This window comes from Canis lupus, chromosome 8, assembly GCF_011100685.1.
Source record: "Canis lupus familiaris isolate Mischka breed German Shepherd chromosome 8, alternate assembly UU_Cfam_GSD_1.0, whole genome shotgun sequence".
In the NCBI taxonomy this organism is placed as follows: Eukaryota; Metazoa; Chordata; class Mammalia; order Carnivora; family Canidae; genus Canis; species Canis lupus.
This window is the reverse complement of record NC_049229.1, coordinates 23,250,697-23,270,528: the sequence shown is the minus strand read 5'-3', so window position 1 is coordinate 23,270,528 and position 19,832 is coordinate 23,250,697. Positions and strand designations below refer to the sequence as shown.

Here is a 19,832-nt window from a genome sequence, read left to right as displayed (position 1 = left end):
CATTTTGAGAGCATTATATTCAAATTAAAAACTATTCCATCTTAGCTGACTTATGTAGGAAGAATAAAAAAAATACATATTCCAATGAAATGGAGCAGAGGAGATGAAAGTAGTGTTCTTAATTTATGAAGATGTGATTACTAACAATTGTTTAGCTCTTAACCAAAAAAGTGCTAGAAAATAGAATGTATGAAGTTATTTCTCTTAATAAAAATAGTTAAATGGATAGATTTTATATGAATAAATCAGTATTCCTCTCTTACCTTCCCCACAGAATTATATACATTAAAATATCTTTACTCATTATGAACTTTCTTCAAAGATTAAAAAGGCACAAAAATCTGAACTATGAGCCAGGCCTATATAGAGATTTGTGTTGGGTTACACTGCCCTGAAACACTAGCTTAAAAGAATGTGATATAAAATGGTGAACATTCCACTGTAATGGCCATAAAATACATGAATCAATACATATAAAGCATAATAATTCATATAAAACTGAAGTTTAGAAAAACAAGAGATGGCTCTATTGATCTTTGCATTATTTTTCCTGAGTATTACATAGTATCCATAATAAAGCAAGCCCAAAAAACCACATCAAAGGAACATGGCCTGGGTCTCCAATGCATTTACAATCTAATCTCCAAGTTCCCTACACAAGGACATCAAAATGTATGATCACAAAATATTTAACGTAATCCAATCAATCCTCCCACTTGAGTACTGTTGGGGCTGCCATAAGAGAATACCAAAGACTGGGTGGTTTAAATAAGAGAAATTTATCTTCTCACAGTTTTGGAGGCTAGAAGTCCAAGATCTAAGTGCCTTCAGGATTGGCTTCTGGTGAGATATCTCTTCTGTTTGTAGATGGTGACCTTCTCATATCCTCACATGGCCTCTGTGTTCATGCAGAGAGAAGCGGGGGGGGGGGGGGGGGGGTGCAGAGAGGGAGAATGATTTCTGGTGTCTCTTTCTTTTCTTTTATGATTTTAGGGTCCCACCCTTTGACCTCATTTAACTTTAATTATCTACCTAATGGCCCTATCTCCAAATACAGTCATTTTAGGTGGTAGCCAATTCCACACAAACCAGCAATTTCAGTTACATTAAAATAATATATTAAATGTCAAAATCTGGCAAACGAGAAGCCAGGGAACCTTTGAGAGACATCTAAAAATACTAATCAAACATACTTGCCTTCTATGTAAAGAACTGATCAGAACTTTTGAATTGAATTATAACTTTTAGTTGACAACCTTAGTTGAACTAGTCAGTATCAATTGCCTTAAAAAATGATACTATACTAAAATAATTTTTCCTCAGTTTTTCTGTTGTTTTGTTTTGTTTTGTTTTGTTTTGTTTTGTGACACATCTACCTTGTCGGAGGCAGAACAGTTAAATATCCTAAAGAATTACTTTTGGTCAAATCAACCAACCATGCTCATTCACAAAAAACAACTTTTAATCTCTCTGAACCCTGACTGGCTAAGGTTATAGCTCACCTGAAATTATGTACTCCATCATTCTATGCTGGTTCAGAAACCATGTGCGTATATCAAGCCTAACCTATCAACGAGGTGGCTTTAAGAATGTTGTAGGTACTCACTACATATAAAGACTGAGAGTAAGTCTGGCTGTTGTTGTATCTTTACTTCATTCTACTACTAAGACACTTTTTTCATCACAATAACCCTGTTTTTTATGAAAAAACAACATGATGTAATAAAAAATGTATTTCCTGATATATTAGAACCACCAAATCAATATATAGACAAATAGCCCATCAGAACTCTCACAAATATTAATAACTACATTGGACAATCCCAAAGCAAGAAAAAGTTTAACTTCATGTTGCTTTTCAAAAATGCCTTGGAGAGAATTACTGGTGCTCAAAACCACTTGAGCTTCACAAATGCTTTAAGCATATCTTTGCATTTCACTTGACTATTTAGAATATTCAAAACATTGTTGTGATTAGTTTTTAAAATGAAACCATGAATTAATTAGAAACTTAATCATTGTTATTTCAAGATAAAATAGATTTTTCCTCTTTTAGGTACTGCTTATAATTAACATTTTTCCTGCTATCCTTTCATGAAATATTTTATAAGTATAAGGACCTTTAAAAAACTTACTTCTTTTCTAATTTTACTATGCTAAACTAATTACAAAATGAATTTTTTATTTCATAATTCTTTACCATTTTTATTCACCCTCCGGGTACTGAATTATAATTAATTCTGCTTTTCTTTCTCTAATAGATTTATGTGTATTATCATATATATTAAATTTTCCATTCTGTAACTTTTTTCATTTATTGCTTTGCACACTGACAATGTGCACTTCATTAAAAACATGTAATCCCTTAGCTGCGATCAACGCATAATTGCAAATCTTTATACTATAATAACATGCATGTTCTTCATATTTTATTACAAGAACTTCCTGTTCCACTTGAAAATTCTGGAGTTCCTATCATCTTAAGTTGCAATAAAATTTAAGAATTCCAAGTTCTTATGACAAAATTACTAATAACCTCATCTATCTTTTTTGTCTGCTAACACTCTAAGTTAAAATGTACCTATCTATTTATTTTTATCAATGTGATATTTAGGCTAATTTGTATAATTAACACAACATCCAAAAGGACTGAGGTTTTTTATCTGAAAGTGACAAACGTCCTGTAATAGGATGAAGCAATAACACTCTGCTGTTAAACTAGATTTTTTGACCCAACCCACACTTTCCAGAAGAAGATATATGGTACAAATAAGTCAGAAGTCCAGACTGAAAAGAAATAACAGTACAGAATGCAATGTAGCAGCAGGACATGGAGTAGTGGGACTAAAAATAGGGATTCTCTTTCCAGACAGTACTTCACAGATGCTGTTATGCTCTCCTTTACTCTACATGAATTTTGGTAACATTCTCCTAACATGTCCAGAATTTGCACAGTCCCTTTGGGAGTTTTCAGGGTAGTAATCATGCAAACTTGCCAGGTTTTTTTTTTGAAGTATAGTTGACATATAATGTTATATTAGTTTCATGTGTACAACCCAGTGATGAGACTGCCAATTGTCACCATACAACCCTATTACAATTCAATGACTATATTCCTTATGTTATACTTTTATCTCCATGACTTATTCATTCCATAACTGGAAAGCCTATAGCTCCCATTTCCCTTCACCCATTTTGTCCATCTACCACACCCCCACCAACCCCCCAGTAACCATCACTTTGTTCTCTATATTTATGGGTCTGTTTCTGCTTTTTGTTTGTTTATTCATTTGTTCTTCTTTTTAGATTCCACATATAAGTGAAATTGTATGGTATTTGTCTTTGTCTTATTTCACTTAGTATAATAGCCTCTAAGTCATCCATGTTGTTGCAAATGGAAAATTGCCAATTTTTTAAAAAAGGAGTGAGAAGGGGGTCTTGGGGACAACTGAAAGCATTCTACAGACATTTGCTGGGAATTTCAGTGATAAGTGATCATTGCAGTCGGGTCATAAACTGTTTAGCACCATAATTCAAAAAAAAGACCGAGCTAATGAATCAGCTTTGTAAATTAGTCCTTTCACCCAAGTAAGTGATAACTAGATTCAGTAAAAAGTATTTTCTCTTCCTTAGAGCCCTTTCTACTCTGTTGGTCTGCACAAAATACCTTCTTTACTGGAAACTAAGTACATTTTAAAGGGTCAACTGAGGTTAAAAGCACTCAAAATGATCAACAACTGAACATTTTTCCAGAGACTAAAAAACAAACAAACAAACAAACAAACAAACAAAAAAGCACAAAAAACAACACTTCTAAGAGGTAAACTTCTTTAAGTTCTTCAAGTTTGGAACAGAAATAGATTCTCAACTAGGCTTCAAGAAAGAAATTCATCCCTAGATGTACCTAGATTTTAGCCTAGTGAGACCAGTCTAGGACTTTCACAGAAGTGTAAAATAATAAATTTGGGTTGTTTTAAGCCTCTAAATTTGAAATAATATTATTATGGCAGCAATAGGAAAAAAAATACAGAGCCTGAGGCTGCCATCTCAGAGGCTGCATCCCTAGACACATCTGGTGTTGTTTGTGTTGACTTCAAACATTTTTTTAATAACAACCAAAATAAGCACATTCTTTATTTTGGCAAACATCTCAGTGAACAACAAATTCAAATAATGACTAAAGACTTTTCCTCAAAATAAGATAGCTTTACTTTTATCTGCTCATCCTACTTGCTTTAGAGGAAGATTTATTCAGACTGAAAAAATAACTATGTTATAAAATAAATAAGTCAAATAGATGATAGGCAAAGCACAGGGAATATAATCAATGATATTATAATAACATTGAATGATGACAGATGGTGGCTACACTTATCATGGTGAGCACTGCATAGAATTATTGAATCAATATGTTGTATACCTGAAACTAATATGAAATTGTATGTCAATTATACTTCAATAATAAATTTTTAAAAGAGAAAAAGAATTAAGTTGTTTAAGCTTGTTCAGAGATTTAGTAGAATACAAAATATATTGATCCATCTTCCTTCTATAAATTGCATGATATTTGTTTTTAGAGTGGGTAATACATATTACAAATTTGTACAAAGAAATATAACTATAATTTGCTTATAAAAGAAAATGTTTCATTGTGCTAGTAATATCATGTTCCTAAACAATAGTCTAATATTTTGGTTCATGAGAATAATAGACTATAAAAATTTTACCTTCTACTAATAACTGTCACCATAAGAAAAACTTGAGCCATATACTAAAAAGTTCAATAGGAAAGTGTCATGTGTTATACAATTTTCTACTCAAATCAACTTACAGAACATTTCTGTTGAAGAAGAAGTAACATGGACAACAGCAATGGCCGAATACTGGCTATCGTCATTAAGTGAAAATATTTCTTTAAAATACCCACTCAACAAAGTCAGAGGCTAATATCAATAAACATGTCACTAGTACATGATAAAGGTTACACTTAGTCACATTTTTTTGTTTTTTTGTGTATATGTTTGCCCATATTGGTTACATCATGTAAAATAATTTGCAATTTCTTCAGTCCACAAAATATGATTATTCAGAGAAATTTGGGAGCAAACTCCTTATTCCACTCCACTTGAAGGCTCATAGAGTCACAAAGTACCAAAGAAAGTAAGGATGAAGCACAGGGGAAAATTCAAAGTTTCAGAACCCTGCCTCTCTCTGCACAGATGCTACCCCACAGAATGCCCAATATCACCTCAGAGATGGGAGGTTTACCCTCAATAAATTAAACCAAAAGGATTTAAACTTTGGACCTCAAGAACATTTGGCTTGAAAGACGGGTTGAGGGATGCCTGGGTGGCTCACCAGTTGGGTGCCTGCCTTTGGCTCGGGTCCTGATCTTGGGATCCGGGATCGAGTACCACATCAGGCTCCCTGCAAGGAGCCTGCATCTCCCTCTGCCTGTGTCTCTGCCTCTCTCTCTCTCTGTGTCTCTCATAAATAAATAAATAAAACCTTAAAAATAAAGAAAGAAAAGAAAGAAAGAAGAAAGAAAGAAAGAAAGAAAGAAAGAAAGAAGAAAGAAAGAGAGAAAGAGAGAAAGAGAGAAGAGAGAAAGTAAAGAAAGAAAGAAAGAAAGAAAGAAAGAAAGAAAGAAAGAAAAGAAAGAAGTCCCTCCATCCTACCTCCCTCCCTCCCTCACCTCCGATACCGCCCTCATCCCTCGCCAGCCCTCACTCCATCACTCCCTCCCTCCCCGCCCTCCCTCCCTCACCTCCCTCCAAGACCTCCCCTCCTCCCTTTCCTTCCTTGCCCTACCTCCTCCTCCATCCCTCCATCCCTCCCTCCCTCCCTCCCTCCCTCCCTCCCTCCCTCCTACCTCCCTCCCGCCTCCCTCTTCCGCTCTCCTCCGCCTCCTCCTCCTCCTCCTCGCGCCCTCCTCCTCCACCTCCCTCCCGCCCTCCCTTCCCTCCCTCACCATTCCCTCACTCCCTCCCGCCCTGCCGGTCCTTCCTTGCCTTCCTATCCTTCCTTCCTTGCCGTCCTGTCCTTCCTTCCTCCCGCCCTCCCTCCTCCCATCCCTCCCCTCCCGCCCTCCCTACTCCCTCCTCCCTCCCCTCCAAGAAAGAAAGAAAGGTTGAGACTAGAGATTGGAATCTGGGGATTAAAGAAAAATCTGCATACTGAGTGATAAGACTGACTCTATTCCTCTAGTCTAACTTTAAGAAGGCTGATACACAGAATTACACTTTTTAGGCAAAGGCCCAAATGACTTCAGGAAAGAAACATTCTCCAGATATTGATACTGGAGGTTGCCAAAATGAAAATTCCAGCTTGTCATATGTAATCATCCTATGGTTAAACTCATTTGTCAAAAGGACCTGCTTTCCCACACAGAGCTCCCAAGCAATATTTTAGTAATATTCCTAATGATGAACAAAGAATAAAGGTCACCAGACCTTTGTGAAAATCTTTCAAAATTAAAAGTAGAAACCAAAACAAATAATTTTTTGTAGCAGTTTATCTGCAAAGAACCAGAAAATCCTTCAATATGCAATTCTGTATTCTTTGGATATGGTTTCAGTGAATGTGTATTTGTTTAGTTTAAAATTTTAGATGTATAAGGGCACTTGGATGGCTCAGTCAGTTAAGCATCTGCCTTTGGCTCAGGTCATGACACCAGGGTCCTGGGGTTGAGCTCCATGTTGGGCTCTTTGCTCATTTCGGAGTCTATTTCTGCCCCTCCTCCCCACTCATGCTCGCTCTCTCTCTCTGTCTGAATAAACAAAATTTTAAAAGAATGAATAAATACAATAAAATAAAATTTAAAAAATAAAATAAAATTCGTGGTGTACATAACTGCCCAAAAGAAATCTGCATTTGTTCTTTTGTCTGGATGACCACAAAGGCAGAGAGAGGCAAGTCAAGCTTGAGGAAAGAAGTTCTCTCCACATTTCTAGGGCCAGACACTGTGCATTCTCTAGCATCTCTCAGAATTTGAGATCTTACAGAAATCCACTGACTCCAAAACCACTACGGTTCAGTCCCTTGGCTATTTTATAACATACCAATTAGTACACCATATTTTCCTTCTTTGTGCAGCAGATGGTGTCAGAGACAGTTTGCAAGACTTCTGCCTTCCAGAAAGATTTGATTCAGCTTGATTAGCTTCATGAATTGGTTATCAAGGGACAAAATGAAGACAAAAAGGATATTATGACTAGACTTTCCAGTTGGTGAACATACAGTAATCAAATTATTCCAACCAGTCATATAGCATTTTCCTACATGTACATGGAATGTTCCACAATAGAATAGCCAGATTAACCATCCCTGTGGGAACAGGCAGCCTATGCTCAATTTATTATGACTCTGAGTTGATTTTTACTAACAACATTGACATTATAAAATAAATCATAAAATATTGGAATATTATACCTAATCTGATTCAGTAAGTCTTTTAAAATACAGTTGGCCCTTGAACAACACAGGTTTAAGAAGTGTTTTATATGCAGATTTTTATGCATTACAATACTGTAAATGTATTTTCTCTTCCTTATGATTTTCTTCATAATATTTTCTTTTCTCTAGCTTACTTTATTGTAAGAATACATATAACATACAAAACTGTCAATCAACAGTTTACATTATCAGTAAGTCAACAGCAGGCTAGTAGCAGTTAAGTTTTTGAAGAGACAAAAATTATACGTGGATTTTTTACTATGGAGGGTGTCAATACCCCTAGTACCTGCATTGTTGAAGGATCATCAATAGTGATTTATAATTGGAAAGTAAAATTATATTTGTATTAGTTAAAAATAAGCATCTACATTTCCTAATTTATATATTCTGAATATTAACAATTTGACTTTTAGATTCCTATATTAGGGTAGGCTAATTGCTTTAAATCTCAAATTCAAATATGTATAACAGCTCAAGCACAAAATATTTTTTTTCTTTTTCTATGTCCAGAGTGACCAGATGGGCAGCTCTCTCCCAAGTGGTGACTTAAGGATCCAGTATCCTTCTTTCTTGTGGCTATGAAATCTGTAATGTGTGGCTTTCAGAGTCACAGGGCTTATCTGCGATGTGCTGCAGAAGAAAAGGCCTAGAGTGTCATGCTAGTTATAGTGTCTCTAAAATTGTCGAAACCAGGATATTTTATAGACTGGAAGTACCACTTGACAACAACAAGTGTAACCCATAAGTGTCCTAGACATACTGAGATGATAATAACTGTATGTGCGGGAGATTTAATGGACTATGCCTGGAGTGGTGTACATCACTCCTGTTCACATCCTAATTTATCACAAAACCACTCCCAACTGCAAGGTGGACTGAGAAATATGGACTTGGCATGTCCCCAAGAAAAGAAGGATGTAGGCTTGATCAAAGCTAATCAGCCAACCTATCTTTACTCCCTGTTTCTTTTTTCCCCCTAAAAAGATTCATTCATTCCAGTGTTGAGACAAAAATCTTTGCCCTATAGAGCTTATATTCTAGTGTGGGAAGTAGCAATAAACAAATATATAAAAAGTACAGTGTCAGGTAATTATACAATCCATGAAATAAAAAATAAATCAGAAAGAGGGTAAAAAGTAAGTAGGGTACTATTTAGAGAGAAGAGTCAGAAGGAGCCTCATGGTAATAGGGAGCAGACACTTGAATGAAGCATGAGAAGGAGCTGTTTGAGTATTTGAGGGAAGAGCTTTGCAAGCAGAAGCAATGAAAATAATATATTTTTATAAAGGTGTCAAATTAATCAGTCAAAAATTATTCTCCTTTGTGTTTTAGATAAATCTAATACTGAATCATGACTATCACTACCTACTATGTCATTTTTTTAAAGAAATCCTTAAAATGGTACTTCATTTTTCAGCCTCTCTGAGAAATTATAACTGAAAATTTTCATACAATTAATGTTTTCCCTTTTAAACACAAAATTATTTTATTTTAAGCCTCTATAGTTTAATAATATAATGTAAGTTTACATTATCAGTTTTTATTCAGCTTCCAGCTTACATTATCCTACTGTAGCAATCCCAAAGGAACTAGAAGGCCTCTCACTCCGTATATAACACAAGGAAGAGTTCTGATTGGTTTTATTGGAGTCACATACCTGCCTTCGTGCTGGGTGCTGACATGCCCATCTTCTGAAGTGGCTGAGAACTAGTTTCCCAACAGAAGAGAAATGCTATTAACAGAAGAAGACGGAAAGTGTTTCTGGATGGACCAAAACAACAGACAGATGCCCACTCCAGCCATCATTATAAATGTTGATCACTATAGGAAAGGTATCAAGCGTTAAATACTATGTACTATGCAGCACAAGTATCAGAATCAGGTGGACTTGATTCCAAACCCTGATTCCAAAAATTACTAGCTGTGTGACTTTGGTCAGGTTGATAAACATCTTTATGCTTAGTTTCTTCACCTGTTAAATCCTCACAACAATATTACCTATCGAATAGTTCTCCATACAAATTAAACGAACATTTAGTTTGTGCTCAACAAATGATTGTATCATTTTAACTTCATATGTTTTTCAAGGAACATTCACAAAAGTCCCATGAAACAAGTATCAATAGTTCCAATTATATAGAAATTGAGGCTCAAAGAGGTTCAGTATCTTTGCCTGAAGTAACACAGCTGGTAAGTGGTAGATCTGGAATTGGGTTCAAATCCCTTCTCTGTAGGATTTCAAAGCCCATCCTCTTTCTACCATACTACATCACCTTAATTATTACAAAACTCTTTGTAATAGTCTTCGGTAGTTTAGAGAGTTATTTTTCCCTAATTTAAATGACATCTCCTTATCTTCTTTACATTGGATTTCATGCCTGGTAACCTATCAGTTCCTGTTACTGTCCATAAGCTGTGACCATGTTTGAATAGAGAAAGAGAATTCACTGTAGACAAGTGACACCAGAAATTTTACATATAAAGATTCATTTTTTTTTTAGCTTCAGGTTTTTTTTTAAATCTTAAAACAGAGTTTAGAGACCTAAATTCAAAACCCTGTTTTAGTATCTGAGTCTTGGTTCATTTGAGGTATCAACTACTTTACAGAGTTGTAGTGGTGATTAAATGATATAAGGTATATAAAAGTGTTTGGTAAGGTATAAAATGCTAAATAAATATCAGACATATTATTAATACTACAAATGAGAATAAAGCATTTTTATCAGTTCCTTAAATCTTAGTATGAACAGGTTTCAAATCCTACACTAAGAGTAGCTTCGGAAGAAGAAAGAGCTTGGGTCCTGAACATGTAAGGCAAGGAGAAGGAAAATAATCTCTGCAATAAAGAAAATACAAAGAAAAGGAAGCATGAGGACACCAGAGGACAGGAAATCCTTCACAGTTCTGCCTCTGGCCCTAGCAGTGCCTATTTCCCTATACATAAAGCATAAATACACAATTATGCAGGGTTAAGAGAGTAAGGTCCTCTCCAGCACCCTCACACAACTTTAACTAAACTACAGATAATTTTTTTAAATGTGCAAGTTCAGAAACAATTTATAGTATATATTAAAACATCCATTTCAATAGGTGAACTTTGTTCATTTGCAAATGAAGAAATTAACACCAATAAATTGCCTTGGATACAATATTGTCACTTTTGTGCTATATTAATTTACTGCACTAATTAACTTACTGTCTCACACAAAATCAACATGCCCTCTCTGGGATGAACTCAGATTAACATGGACTATATATGACCTGCCTTAACTCTTTATAAATATTCCTCAACATACAGCCAGGCTTTTCCAAGAATTTGTCTATGGTGCAAAAATTTCCATTATGTGAACTATTATTCCAATATGTATGTTACCATCTAATTTTAGTGCTATCAATCCTATGTTTGGAACCTCTCTCTCTCTCTCTTTTTTTTAAAGATTTTATTATTCATGAGAGACAGAGACAGAGACAGAGACAGGCACAGGCAGGCTCCATGCAGGGAGCCCGATGTAGGACTCCATCCCAGGACTCCAGGATTATGCCCTGAGCCAAAGGCAGACGCTCAACAGCTGAGCCACCCAGGTGTCCCAAGAACCTTTCTTTTTTAACTTGTATTTTTTGTTTGCAAGAAGTAAGGACATACTGAACCTACTATATATATCAAGGAGGGTATAGCAGAAAAACAGATTTCATAGAATTGAAGAATAAGATATACTGTAGCCAACCCTCATTGGAACAGAAAAAGGACTAGAGATAAAATACTTTTTTATCTCCTAGGAATCACAGGGTTTCTTTGATCTCTGCTTCTCTTTTCCATGGCTTCTCACTTTGTTCTACACCCATGTTCCATTCTTCTCTTCTTTTAGCTTACTTATCCAAGTTATAGCTCAGTATGACCACCTTGGCTGAATCTCTATGACCTTTCATCTCAAGTGCCTGTGACAAACTAACTGCAAAGTCTTAGTTTAAACTCTTTGAAAATCTGATTGGTTCAACCCATTCTAATTGATTGATCTTCCTTGGGAAAATTTGTTCCATATCCAACCAGTTATGGCCAGGAGAAAATGTGCTGCAAACATGATCTTCAACAAAGATTATAAATGGAGCCAGTTAATTCATAAGAAATTGATATGAGAAACTTCCAATTTCAAAAAGCAGGGTAAATTTAGAACTTCGTTCTTCACCTCTTATAAGCCACTTCAAAGAAATAAGGAAAATGAGAAATAGAAATGCATATCGATATTCAACAAAAATCAAAGACAGCTAAAATCACAACTCAAAAAACAGATCAGATCATTATTAACAGCATTAAGGGGCATGTAGGAGTTCATAAAAATGAATACATGGTTCTGTTGATCTCAGAAAACCAAGATATTCAAGATTAAAGGCTCTTCTTTTCTGCTAAAACCTAAAATCCCTTATTTCCAACAAGGAAAGGTTGAATAGACTGGCAGTATGAGTTTTCAAGGAAAAAATTGGGTTTTGAGAACAAAAAGACAGCTCTAGGAAAGGAAACACAAACAAGGCACATTTGCAGGAATTTATCTGTTGGTGAGCATTAAGAGAAAAAAGAGATAGTATTACTAGCACCACAACTTTGTCTCTACTTCGGTTGGGAAAAAGTCAAGGCCAAAATAACCCACATGCAAATCTCTTGGCAACAGAGAAAATTCATATTAGCCTACAATCCAGCTTTGGCAAATTCTCTACATAAAAATCATGTAAATAGCTAGTCCAGGAAGAACTTCAATTACTCCATGATGAGTAGTTAAAAAGGACACAGCATAGGATATTTATAAAGACAGCACAAGAGAAAAATAATGGGGGGGGGACAAAAAAAAGGTTACTTAAGAGAAAAATGTTTCCCTGGAGCAAAAAAAAAATTATAACCAGATGTGGTTATAATAAACACAATTACAACCATAGATATGTTTAAATAACAATAAAGGAAATATGGGCAGCCCGGGTGGCTCAGCGGTTTAGCACCGCCTTTGGCCTGGGGCCTGATCCTGGGGACCCAGGATCAAGTCCCATGTCGGGCTCCCTGCATGGAGCCTGCTTCTCCCTCTGCCTTGTCTCTGCCTCTCTCTCTCTCTCTCTCTCTCTCTCTGTGTGTGAGTCTCTCATGAATAAATGAATAAAATCTTAAAAAAAGAACAATAAAGGAAATAGAACACAAGCTTAAGAAAAATATATCAAGATGAAAAGGAAATAAAATTAAAAATATCATTTATGTCTAGGATCAAATATACAATTTAAAACTGGTAAATTAAATATGAGTTATAAATATAAACAAAATGGTTACAGAGAAAGAAAGAATGAGGATGGCAAAAAAATAGATTAATCTCATCAAAGTTATAAATCAATAGAAATTGTCTAAAAAACAGGATTGAAAGAATTATATCAAAGTGTGGCTTTAAAGAAAGTAATATAACAAAAAAAGTATCTTTTTTTTCTTTTAAAGATTTTTTTAATTTATTAATGAGAGACACATAAAGAGAGGCAGAGACACAGGCAGAGGGAGGAGAAGCAGGCTCCATGCAAGGAGCCCGATGTGGGACTCGATCCCAGGAATTCAGGATCATGCCTGAGCCAAAGGCAGACACTGAGCCTTTCACTGAGCCACCCACGCATCCCAAGTTATATCTTTCAAATTAACAAAATAAATATACCCTCAAAATAAAGAAAATGCAGATCTGATCATGAAAGAGCATCTCAAAAATTAAGGCTAAGACATGTAAATTATAAAATAAAAGACAGACATAATACTAAACATATTTTCCATAATTATAAATGCAAAAGACTAAGTTTATCTCTCAAAAGAAAAGTATTTTCAGAAAAAATCAGGAAAAACAAAAATATTTTCTATATATAAGACATATTTCAAAAACAGTAATTTGGAATGTCAGAAAATAAAAGGCTGTGCAAGGAAAAATTCAATTCACCTTTCTTGGTCCATGATAGATCAAATGGACAATCTTCATTGACAAAAATAACAATTAATTAGGTAGATTGAAATAATACATATCGTATTCTGTGTTCTGAAAAAGAGAGGTGACATTTTACAAGACCAACATTATACTGACACTAAAAATCAAATAAGGACATCACAAGAAAAGAAAACTACAAGCCAATATCCCTGATAACATAGATGCAAAAATCCTCAATAAAATATTAGCAAACTAAACTCAATGGTACATTAAAGGATCATGCATCATGATCAAGTGGGATTTATTCCAAGGATGCAAGGATATTTCAATATCCACAAATCCATTAATTGATATTCCGCATTAACAAAATAGAGGATAAAAATCATATAATCATCTTGGTGCACCAAGGTGGCTCAATTGGTTGAGCATTCAGTTCTTAATTTGGCTCAGATCATGATCTCAGGGTTGTGGCATCAGATCTATGCTCACTGTGGAGTCTGTTTGTCCTTCTCCCTCCCCCCTGTCCTTCCACCTCCCCTCTTCTCCCTGCCCCCAGCTTTTGCACACTCTTTCTATCTAAAATAAATAAATAAATAAATAAATAAATAAATAAATAAATAAATAAAATCTTTATTAAAAGATCATATGATCATCTCAATAGATGTAGAAAAAGTATTTGACAAAATTCAACATCGATTTATGCTTTAAAAAAAGCTGGTATAAAGAAAATATATCTCAAAATAATAAAAGCCATACCTGACAAGCTTACAGCTAGCATCATACCCAACACTGAAAAGCTGAAAGCTTTTTCTCAAAATCAGGAGACAAGGATGTCTACTCTCACCACTTTTTGTTTGTTTGTTTCAAGTTTTTATTGAAATTCTAGTTAGTGAACACATAGTGTAATATTGGTTTCAGGAGTAGAATTTAGTGATTCATTGCTTACATATAACACACAGTGCTTATCATAACAAATACCCTCCTTAATACCCACCACCCATTTAGTTCATTCCCCATCCACCTCCCTTCACCACTTTTATTCAACATAGTTCTGAAAATTCCAGCTGGACCAATTAAACAATAAAAAGAAATAAAATATCCAAATCCGAAAGGAAGAAGTAAAATTGCCACCATAAGCAGATGACATATTATACTTAGAAAGTCCTCCTAGGGAGTCCATCAAAATGTTGTCAGGAAAGTTGCAGGACGCAAAATCAACAAATAAAAATCAGTTACATTTCCATATACTACTAACAAACTATCAGAATGAGAAATATATATATATATATATATATCCCATTTACAACTGCATCAAAAAGGGTAAAATACCTAGGAGTAAATTTATCAAGGATGTGAAAGACCCTATACATTAATAAAGGGCTATACATTAATTAACAATTAATGAAAAAAATTTGAGAAAGACAGAAATAATTGGAAAGATATTCCTTGCTCATGGATTAAAGAATTAATATTGCTAAAATGTTCAACTATCCAAACCAATCTATAGATTCATTCCATTAGAATGAACACTTATAACTAACTTAATATTATATGTCAATTATATATCAATAAGAATAAAATGAAATAATAATAGTCACTGTGCTAACATTAATAAAATTTTTTAAAAAATAAACAGTGACTTATATTCCAAAAACAAAAAAAATTTACTGAGGACAGTATCATCATTTTACATTTTTACAAAATTCCTTTAATATAAGCTTAGTATAAGATAACTGGAATCTCATATCTGCTTCTGTATTCAATATGCTACATGTCACATAACCTTAGGAAAATTCATGCACATACTCATAAAAGAAAAAAAGTGGAAAAGGAAAACAGTATATTAGTAGTATCATGAATATAGTTTGACCTGACAAACAACTTAAAAGGAACACCACAAGACCACACCTACAGAACCACTCTTCTTAGAATTGCTCTCTTTGCCACATCCAACCTCACCACAATCATTCCAGACAGGTAAAGACCTAGCAGAGTCATTTCTGCTGTATGACTCTTGCCATGTGTCCACAGATGACTAGTTGAATGGTAGAGAAGGAACTCAAGAAGACTCAAACCTACTTCTCCCTAATTAAGTTATAATTAAGATAGAAGGATAATTAGTCCTTTGTCCAGCTGGATGTGTAATATTTAAACATGAAACCGTGTGGCATAAATTTTCAGCACATCATGTAGATTGTTTAGGGGGAAAAAAAGCCACTCTGGAGAGAGAAAACAATAAGGCAAAGGACTGAATGAATAGGAGTCAGAATCAGATAATTTGGTAATGCTAATAATTTGGCATCACCTGCTCCACATCGCTTATGGCCTTTCTGCTTTTTGCTATAATCAACACCTTGACATCCAATTATAGTGCTTCATTTTATATTGGTCTCCTCATGTTGATTTCTGACACTAAGCAGAGTCCTACTTAATACACAATGGTTTGCTTTATAGTTATAATTCCTTTGAAACAAACAATATAACTCTAAAAGGGCATTTTGAAGTCCTGTGAAATAGCTCTGAAATAAGTTGCAATTAAAATATTTATACACACTCACACACACACATATATATATACATACACACACACACACACACACACACACAGTATTTCCTTAGATGTACTGTTTGATTTCCTCCTAAAATTCTCACAGGCAAAAAGCTAAACACAAATATGCAGCATTCATTGCTTTGGAAATACCTAAATTATGTCATTCCTGATGGTCATCTTACATTTTTTTAAAGATTTTATTTATTTATTCCTGAGAGACACAGAGAGAAGCAGAGACATAGAGAGAGAAGCACGTTCCCCAGTGGAAGCCCGATGTGGGACCCAATCCCCAGATGGGGATCATGCCCTGAGCCAAAGGCAGACAGATGCTCAACCACTGAGTCACCCAGGCATCCCTCATCTTACATGTCTTAAAAAGAAAATTAAAAAAATCAACAAATTATTTTCTAAAATGCAAACGTTCACCTGATATATGAGAAAAGGTAATTTAAGATTAAAACTCAATATAGGATTAAAACTCAGAAACAGTTACAGTAGGGATTAGATATAGCCATGTTAATATGAACTTAGCTCTGATCTGAGGAAAAAAGACATGAATTAAATGGCATTTCTTCTAGAAATGGGATGTATATATTTATTTTTATGGTTAACAAGGATCTTTCAAAATGTCTTCTAAAAGTAATATTTGTTGATGTGGTTTATGTATACAATGGAATATTCCTCAGCCATTAGAAATGACAAATACCCACCATTTGCTTCAACGTGGATGGAACTGGAGGGTATTATGCTGAGTGAAATAAGTCAATCGGAGAAGGACAAACATTATATGTTCTCATTCATTTGGGGAATATAAATAATAGTGAAAGGGAATAGAAGGGAAGGGAGAAGAAATAGGTAGGAAATATCAGAAAGGGAGACAGAACATAAAGACTCCTAACTCTGGGAAACGAACTAGGGGTGGTGGAAAGGGAGGAGGGCAGGGGGTGGGGGTGAATGGGTGACGGGCACTGAGGGGGGCACTTGATGGTATGAGCACTGGCTGTTATTCTGTATGTTGGCAAATTGAACACCAATAAAAAATAAATTTATTATAAAAAAATGGTTTTGTCTAAGGAAAGGTCTAAAAAAATAAAAAATAAAAGTAATATTTGTTGAACATAACTTCACTTGCCTTGAATTGTGTGAGTTCATCACAAACATTATCATTTAATTCCTACAACAATCCAACAATGAAAATAATGATCTTCATTTTACAGATATGGAAAATAAAGTTCAACAATATTGCTTGAGATTGCATGGTTTACAATTCACAGAGATGGAATTTGAACCCATATATTTAACTTCAAATTCCATACTTTCTCCTGTAAACCATGTTGAACTCATGATTTGTATAACTGAAATATTAAACTCAGTTGGAGAAAATCAATCAAATAAAAAACAAAGCACACAAAATCTCAAGTAAATAACAATCTACATACCCATCTTTTCAACAATTCTGTTACCTTGCACAGAGGCTGAATAATGCCAAGCATTCATTAAATATATATATTTTTTAATTTACAAGTACAGGAAGTGAATTTGATGTATTGCTGAGAAATCATAAATGTGATCAGGTAGAAAAGAATACTGAAATTTTCAGATAACTTTTTCTATTGGGCAAACTTTTGCTTCCCTCATCAAGTAATATAAATGATCATAATAAAATTCCTTCACTCTTCATTAGCATTTATATCTAAATGTATTCCCTGATCACAGCTCTTGAAAAAAATATGAAATACTGTTCAGATTCTATTAAAATTTGTTGAAAATATTTTATACCAAATGATATACTAGAAAGTTTACATATATCATTTTATTTGATCCTAATTACAAAAGAGGAGAGTAAAGTGTACAGATAATAGGTAAATCTCTTTGGATTACTATGTCAGTAACTGTAAACTCAAAATTAGAGCATAGGTCTTCTAAATTCTGTGTGATTTTCATCACAGCCATGGCTTCCAAAGTGGGGGTCTATGCACCCAAGATGTATACAAGATCATCTACTAGCATGAAAAGAAATTATTAAAAGTTCTATTTATATGTACAATAAATAGAAATTTATCACATAAATTCAATGCTGTATACTGTATATATAGCATTAATTCTTACTTTTGCTTTATGACTTAAAATTATATGAGTATAGTAGAACAAGTATATAACTTCTACATAAATATATATTCATTGAAAAAATATAAGCAAAAATATATTGTCAATGGCGGTCATAGTCAAAAACTACATTATACCATATGGCCTTTCTATGACAGGTCATTCTGTTCAAAGCACAAAATATACATACTCATCCAAACCCAGAATTAAAGGAAGAAATTTTATAAGATCCTTGTCTACAGCCAGCAGATGCTAAAACTTGACATAGACTGACCTTGTTCTGCCCCTCATAGCTATAAACTAGAAATCCTCCGCCTGGAAATTCTAACTCTAGACCTTTCTTCTGGGAGATTTCAATCATAAGCACCTGTAGTCCAGGGCTGCCATACCTTCATCAACTTAGGTTTCTAGCTTCTCCATTAATAGGTCAAATTGGTTCAAAAAGGGTTGGCTGGGACTCCAATAAACACAATGTATGATATCAGGAATAAAGGAAAGTTTAAAGAAATAGAAGAGCACTTACCTCAGATATTTTAGAAGTCTTTCCAAGTCTTCCCTATCAAACTAATTTGAAACAAATTCCAAAATTAAATTAAAAAGTATTGAGAATCAGTAGATTTTCAAAACCTTTAAAAAATATTCCAGCATAAACATAGCAGCTGATTAAAGTCGGTTCATTAAGCCCTACTTGTTAAAAACAAAAATGGCTAGTTACAAAGCAGAACCCAAGTAAATGGCAAGAAATCAATTTAAAGGAAGTAAAACAGGCAGCAGAATATTATCAGAAAAAACTAAAAGAAATACGAAGGAAAAAATAAAATGTTTCACATCAGTTCAAACTGAATAGCCTATTCATAATAGCAAACTCTTCCAAGGCTAAGAAGGGAAAGCCCTGTTCAGTTTATTTTTTTAACTTACTTTTTACTTTTTCCTTGTTCAGTTTAAACGATCCTAAAATATATAAGACTACAATTAATGCTGATAGCGTAAACTGGTAAAACATTGGAAAAGTTAAGAATAAAGCCCAGCAGGCCAATTTGGGGCTCCAACAATGCCAAACCTCCAAAAATCTAATTATTATTTTATTATATCTGCTGCTATCACAAGGCAATAAAAATAAAGCCTGTAGTGCTTGCTTTGTCAGCATATATACTAAAACTGAAACAATACAAAAAAGATTATTGTAACCCCTGTGCAAGGATAACATACAAATTCTTAAAATGTTTCATATTTTTCTAATTTTTAAAAAAAGGAATTTAAGAAGGATGAATCAGGAGCTAATGGGATTAGTTACACATAGGGGCTAAGTGGGAACAGAGTGGAGGGATTGTGGAAAGGGTGATGACTCTTTTCTGAATATATATTTATATGTAGTTTTGACATTGAATCATGTTGTTTTTATGTACTCAAAAAATAAAATTTAAAACACTAGGAAAATAAAACTTCAAATAACAGAGACATAATATAACTATATCCCAAATTAAAAAAAAATAACTACACTGAAGAGAAAAAATAGAACTAAACTGAGTAACTTTGGAACAATACTTTGACTCTATACCCTGAGTCTGAAGCCAAAAAAGAACAAAAAACAAAAACCTATAAACAAATACTAAAACTCTAGTTAGAGGGTCTGTTTTTGATGGTAGTATGAGTTTACAATTCTTTTTTTTAAGATGTTTTATTTATTTATTCATGAGAGAGAAAGAGGCAGAGGGAGAAGCAGGCTCCACACAGGGAGTCCGATGCAGGACTCGATCCTGTGTCTCCAGGATCACACCCCAGGCCGAAGG

General features: G+C 34.3%; 1 long non-coding RNA gene and 1 other non-coding gene across 3 annotated transcripts in view; one reads left to right on the top strand and one right to left on the bottom strand.

Annotated features, from left to right (window-relative positions):
* LOC111097018 overlaps positions 1-18,905 on the bottom strand; it is a 40,772-nt gene extending 21,867 nt beyond the window's left edge. Inside the window, exons 1-4 of one of the 2 annotated variants that reach the window (XR_005363216.1) lie at positions 18,566-18,905; positions 9,113-9,187; positions 7,062-7,161; positions 792-898 (exon numbers count right to left, since the gene is read on the bottom strand). This is a non-coding gene — a long non-coding RNA (uncharacterized LOC111097018). The remainder of the gene's footprint in view (positions 1-791; positions 899-7,061; positions 7,162-9,112; positions 9,188-18,565) is intronic. The other variant, XR_005363215.1, reaches the window with a different exon arrangement.
* Positions 18,906-19,170: 265 nt separating this feature from the next.
* On the top strand, positions 19,171-19,277 carry LOC119873048. Its single transcript, XR_005363853.1, has one exon. It is a non-coding gene; the product is annotated as a U6 spliceosomal RNA (small nuclear RNA).
* Positions 19,278-19,832: the final 555 nt, after the last annotated feature.